This window comes from Sycon ciliatum, chromosome 6 (assembly GCF_964019385.1).
Source record: "Sycon ciliatum chromosome 6, ocSycCili1.1, whole genome shotgun sequence".
NCBI lineage: Eukaryota > Metazoa > Porifera > Calcarea > Leucosolenida > Sycettidae > Sycon > Sycon ciliatum.
This window is the reverse complement of record NC_088648.1, coordinates 25,869,325-25,875,324: the sequence shown is the minus strand read 5'-3', so window position 1 is coordinate 25,875,324 and position 6,000 is coordinate 25,869,325. Positions and strand designations below refer to the sequence as shown.

At 46.0% G+C, this 6,000-nt stretch overlaps 1 long non-coding RNA gene across 1 annotated transcript; it reads left to right on the top strand.

Annotated features, from left to right (window-relative positions):
* Nucleotides 1–2,956, top strand: LOC135819808 (uncharacterized). Its single transcript, XR_010553986.1, has 2 exons — nt 1–125; nt 1,967–2,956. It is a non-coding gene; the product is annotated as an uncharacterized LOC135819808 (long non-coding RNA).
* Nucleotides 2,957–6,000: the final 3,044 nt, after the last annotated feature.

Here is a 6,000-nt window from a genome sequence, read left to right as displayed (position 1 = left end):
CTGTATGGTGTTATAAGATGGGCGGTGGACAAAAGTACAATACACGAAGTCACACTGGCCGAGTTGGAGAAGATAGCGCTCCGCCTCAATCCCGATAAGAAGAAATCGATACACAAGACATTCCGGTGAGTTTTACATGAAGGATTGATCTCCTTGTCATCCAGTATTTCACTGGGTTGGGCTGGGTCGATGGCGAGGAGAAGGAATATGTATGTGTGTGTGTATGGCGGGAGGGGGGGGGGGGTGATGGTCTAATAATTATAATTATATGAGAAAGTGATGGACGACCTGCGCTGGGATCCTGACTGCTCTCTAGCTTGGTGTCTGAGCATTCTTTCCCAGTAGCAAAGTCCAGGGTTTGCAAGCTCGGACACTGAGCCAGAGTCCAGGGTTTGCAAGCTCGGGCGCTGAGCCAGAGTCTATGGTTTGCAAGCTCGGGCACTGAGCCAGTAATGAAATGTAAAAATAGAAGAAAACACGGAACGATGCCCTGTGATCACACTTTCTGACTGAGTATTATCTTGTGACAGTCGTGGATAGTAACACTAGTATTTGGTGCAGAGCATGTGAAAACGGCGCAGGTAGGCAGGCATAGTGGGATGGTCTAAGACCATGATTGAGAAACAAATGGTACCAGGTTCAAGTCCTGCTTGGAAGCGGAAGGAATTTTTCCAGCCGTGCTTCGACCCACAGTTAATTGGGAACTCGTGGCCTGGCACGAGAGTAACATGGATGCAGCTTATGGGATTTCGGTATTTGACCACTTGGTGGTGGGTCTGGTCTACTCACCTCCCACCGTTTAGGCACTGCATCTGCTAGGGAGGGCCCCAATATGCTTGCGTATATTTTCGCATATTTTGGTCCTTTTGACACAAGGTCGCATAAAGTAGCTAATATTGCACCAAATGTAGCATATTTTGCTACGAGGAGCGAAGAATTGACTCAAGTGTGCCTAGACTTTAGCAAGTAAACATAAATTTAATTTACCCGGTCCGCTCCTAAAGGGAACTCAGGACCAGGCAGGCAGGCAGCCCAGGATCAGGCAGGCAGGCAGCCCAGGATCAGGCAGGCAGGCAGCCCAGGATCAGGCAGGCAGGCAGCCCCAGGACCAGGCAGGCAGGCAGCCCAGGATCAGGCAGGCAGGCAGCCCAGGATCAGGCAGGCAGGCAGCCCAGGATCAGGCAGGCAGGCAGCCCAGGATCAGGCAGGCAGGCAGCCCAGGATCAGGCAGGCAGGCAGCCCAGGATAAGGCAGGCAGGCAGCCCAGGATCAGACAGGAACAGTGGGTTAGTTAATGAACATGATTGAGGTAGACTGTTGTACAGTCAGACCTCACTTAACGGCACGCATCCATTTTCCACAAAACAATCTCTTGATACTAGTAGGCGAGGGCGAGGGCGAGGGAACTGGATAATCGAACACCGGTTACTGTATAGGAGAAAACCTTCGGACGAAATTTATTTTCGTACGATTTCGTACACAGCCTCTTTTGCACTAAAATTAATTCTGTACTAAAATTTGTTCCTGTGAAGTTACGTACACTGTGCACTATCCATGCGTACCGCATGCCAACACGTGCATTTAGCATCAAGCACTGTACGAAAATATAATCCGTGCGAAAGGTCGAAATTCGGCTTTTTCGGAAAATATTTCCGTCCGCAAATTTCCTGCTATACAGTATGTTGGATGCACGACGCATGCTGTAAATCTGTAACCTGTTATTTTCTTCCGGATGGCGAGGGATCGGGATGAAAGATAACCGGATAAGCAAGGTCTGACTGAACATGAAAATAAGAATGGTGTACAGTACTGTAGGACGCCAAAGAACTGGCCGGTCAGGGTTCTAGCCTAGCACGGTATTATTGTTTACAGAACGCAGCAGTCACGTTCTTATTTGCTGTCTTCTGACCCGCCATGATTAACATGAAAGTACATGTTGCTTTCATATGTTCTGTCCGTCTTTCAGACCGGAACTCTAACCATGGGCCAACCTCATTACCTCCATGCAGACCGGCATTAACTCCACCATAGCATGGATGGAAGCTTGGAAGCTGAGGCCCAACATCACGAAGACCGAAGCAATGTTCATCAGCCCATCGCCGCCTACTCAGCCGTTGCACTTTCCAGGAGCCAATGCTAACGTTAAAATTGTTCTTGAACACAAACACCTTGGTGTTATATTCGACAGCCATATGTCCTGGTCCCCACAGGTCCAGTCAGTATGCAAGCGAGCTAGCTCCTCCCTTGGCATGTTGCAACCGCACTGCCACCATTTAAATGACCATTGCCGAAAATTGTTCTTTACGTCGTATATTCTACCTATATTTGATTACTGTGACACTGCGTGATGCGGTCTGTCTCAGGCCCTTGTTCAAACTCTGGACATACACCAGCGTCTGCTTCTAAAAATCCTGTTTCGCAAAAATCTAACATTCTCCTCCCAACGTCTCTACAGTTTAGCTTCAGTATCTCCCCTTTTAGAGCGACACCAGCAACATCTTTGCATCCTTGTACACATGATCTTATTAGACCTGGCTCCAAAACACTTTGCTAAGTATAACTGGTTTGTGCCCACCAGATCAACACGTCATTCCTTCTCATTACCCCGTGCCAATACTTCCCTGTTTCTGAAATCTCCTATCTTCTCTGCGTACACTCTCTGGTCTTCCCTGCCAACTAGCCTTAAAGCATGCACAGACATTAAGGAGTTCAAGCTTCAGCTTCTTCGTCCTAAATAATCTCACCATTTTCGTCAGCCCTCCCCTTGCAGTACTCTCTTTGTTTCTCTCCTTATTATTCAGTTCGCCGTGGTTCGCTACCACCCGACTTCTCATATATGTTGGACTCAGTAGAGCGTCCAGCCCCTATATGATGTCCAACCCCTATATAGAGTCCATCGGTCCATAATCCACTGTACAGAGTCCAAACTTGGAATCAACTGTGAGCTCAAAGTTTAGATGGACATCACTGTATAGAGTCCAGCCAATTGGCTTCACCCCTATATAGAGTCCATTGGTCCAAAATCAACTGTACAGAGTCCAAACTTTGAAATCAACTATAAAGAGTCTTTATGTGGACAACACTCCCTGTATAAAGTCCAGCCAATTAGGCATGCCCTATCCAGAGTTCGAAATTAGACATAGGATCTGCTGTAAGCAGTGAATATTAACCAGAAAACGGCCTCTCCCTTTAACCCTTTACATCATTCATTTCTCAAGATAAAAAAATAAGTATTGGGGCGCCACTGCAGCCACTTCATTACATGAAAAACCCTACAAACACCATCCTCAAATCAAGTGGTCTCTTCGCAGACGCTGCAAATTACAATATCTCAATCATGTAGTGTTGCCAAAGTATTGTGCACGCACACACACACATGCACACACCCACACAATGCCAAGAATATACCTAGAAAAAAGACCAAGAATCGAAAGAGAATAATGGAGAGCCAAGGATTAATTATTTGTTTTCAAATTATTGTGCGCGCACACACACACAAACTTATACAACGCCAAGAAAACAGCAAGAAAAGAGTAGAGACACAATACACACGCAACTCCAACAGCCATGCAAACGTCCACCTATTTACACGTGAAGTCAAGAGGGATAACAAATAATTATACGAAACGAATGCATACGTGGGCGGATGCACGCACGTTTACATACATGTAGTAGTGTAAGAGAGTAACATAGTGCAGTAGTCAGCATAATACTAGCACATGCTGAGAGTGCAATAGCAAGCTTCACCATTGCTCATGGCCATGCAAATGTTCAGCAGCACTCAGTTCCGCAAGCTTCTGAAGACCAGCACACCTGCAACAAATAGATAGCACAAGGATACGCTTATTACCGTAATGATGCATGGGAGCACACAACTACCAAGTTCTCAACGAATGTGATGCTCAATGAAAATCCATCCACTCAAAGACCTGTGAACAGGTGACGGTGGGGACAATAATCTATTAGTAATACGAGGAATAAGGTCGTTTGTGCACACTCAAGACGCACAGAAACACCGCCATACATGTAGTGTACACAGTGTTTCACTTCACTGCAACTAAATTGAAATGGGATGATTTGAACAATCTGTACCGCGTTGCCGTCAGTCAGTCTTCCCCAAGATGGAAATGCAATGATTTGTTGTCACGAGGCAGTTTCACTGACACAATGTCATGTTTGTGACATCAAAACGGTTACTTCATGGAATACGAGTACAAGTATTAGCTTGAGAAGCTTTTTCTTGTCTTCGGCAGAAGTAGTAGATCTACACTGGCACTGCGTTTGTGGATCCCATTGTATTTGACATCATACTAGAGCCTAGTAGAGGAAGTCTCTCTCTCTCTCTCTCTCTCTCTCTCTCTCTCTCTCTCTCTCTCTCTCTCTCTCTCTCTCTCTCTCTCTCTCTCTCTCTCTCTCTCTCTCTCTCTCTCTCTCTCTCTCTCTCTCTCTCTCTCTCTCTCTCTCTCTCTCTCTTGCTCTTCCTCTTGCTCTCTCTCTCTCTCTCTCTCTCTCTCTCTCTCTCTCTCTCTCTCTCTCTCTCTCTCTCTCTCTCTCTCTCTCTCTCTCTCTCTCTCTCTCTCTCTCTCTCTCTCTCTCTCTCTCTCTCTCTCTCTCTCTCTCTCTCTCTGTGTGTGTGTCCACTCTACTAATGAATGTGAAGCAGTCACTTTAAATCTCCTTTGAAAATGCACTGAGTGAATGTGTGTAATCATGCCAGTAGTGGGTACTTCTAATATACGAAAAAGGTCTCGAGCACGAGAAATAGGTCTCAGCAGTCATGCATACGTCAGTGGAAGCCATCAGGCACCACACCTCACTCTCTCTCTCGGTACTGTACCGTGATCGAAACAAATAGAGTTAAATGTCGTCTCAGTTCCTGGAGGAGCTCACAGCTCACAGCACCCACTACGTGTACCATGGGAAATAATCCAGTAGATCTGGTGGTGCATACGTAACAGTGGGCCAGGCAGTGCATACGTAACTGTGGACCAGGCTGTGCATAAGTAACAGTGGACCAGGCAGTGCATACGTAACAGTGGACCAGGCAGTGCATACGTAACAGTGGACCAGACTGTGCATACGTAACAGTGGACCAGGCTGAGAAGGATACATCACATCACATCTCACAATGACTGGCACAATCCATATTGTGCTCCTTGTGCCTGGTCACATTTACCCAATTGGAACTTGGTAGCAGCACAGCTGCACAATCATGCTCGCATTCTGTAATGACTACGGATATAGCTAAAGCAGCTGAGCACCTTCTTGGGAAAACGTTGGCAAACGTTTCATGCGACCTTTCATTACTCAAGGCTAGAACGTCAGAATCTTATGAATCATTATTGAGCCTTTCTGTTGTTTTCTATTGTTTTTTGTTTTGTTTTGATCTTCTCTGCAGGGAGGCTGAACAGTGAGCACGACTACCGACTGGCCGAATATTTAAAAATCATTCAGTCAGCTGCTGCAATTGCGGTCACGGCATTCTTGCTATCCCCGTGATTTGTCCATCTACATGTAGTTATGCCCATCTTTCCCCATGCCCATGGAGGAGCCGTTTCGCAATTCCGTGATGACTTCATTTTTTTTTGTTTTTCTTTTTTTTTGCTGTCCAAGACTGGCTGTTATCACAATCTCACAGTCAGTCACCAATACGCTGTACTTGAAACTGTGATTCTGCAGTTGCCATGGCAATGACGTTAGTCACTGCATTCGTCTGAGTCGCACTGCAAACCAATTGACAGGCCGAAAAAACGTTGTGCACAAGCACACTTGATTCTTTGACTCTTTGCCGTGATAATGATGCAGACTTTATTCGATGAACCTTTCCTCTTTCAGGTCGTCTCCTTCCACTGTTTGAGAGTGGCAGACTCAACTGAGCATTATTATGCTCTACAACCATAATTTAATCCTTAGACATTTGAAATTCTCCCATGTCCCTCTTAGAGATTTTACTTTTTCTTTGGTTGTGTGTGTGTGTGTGTGCGTGTGTGTGTGTGTGTG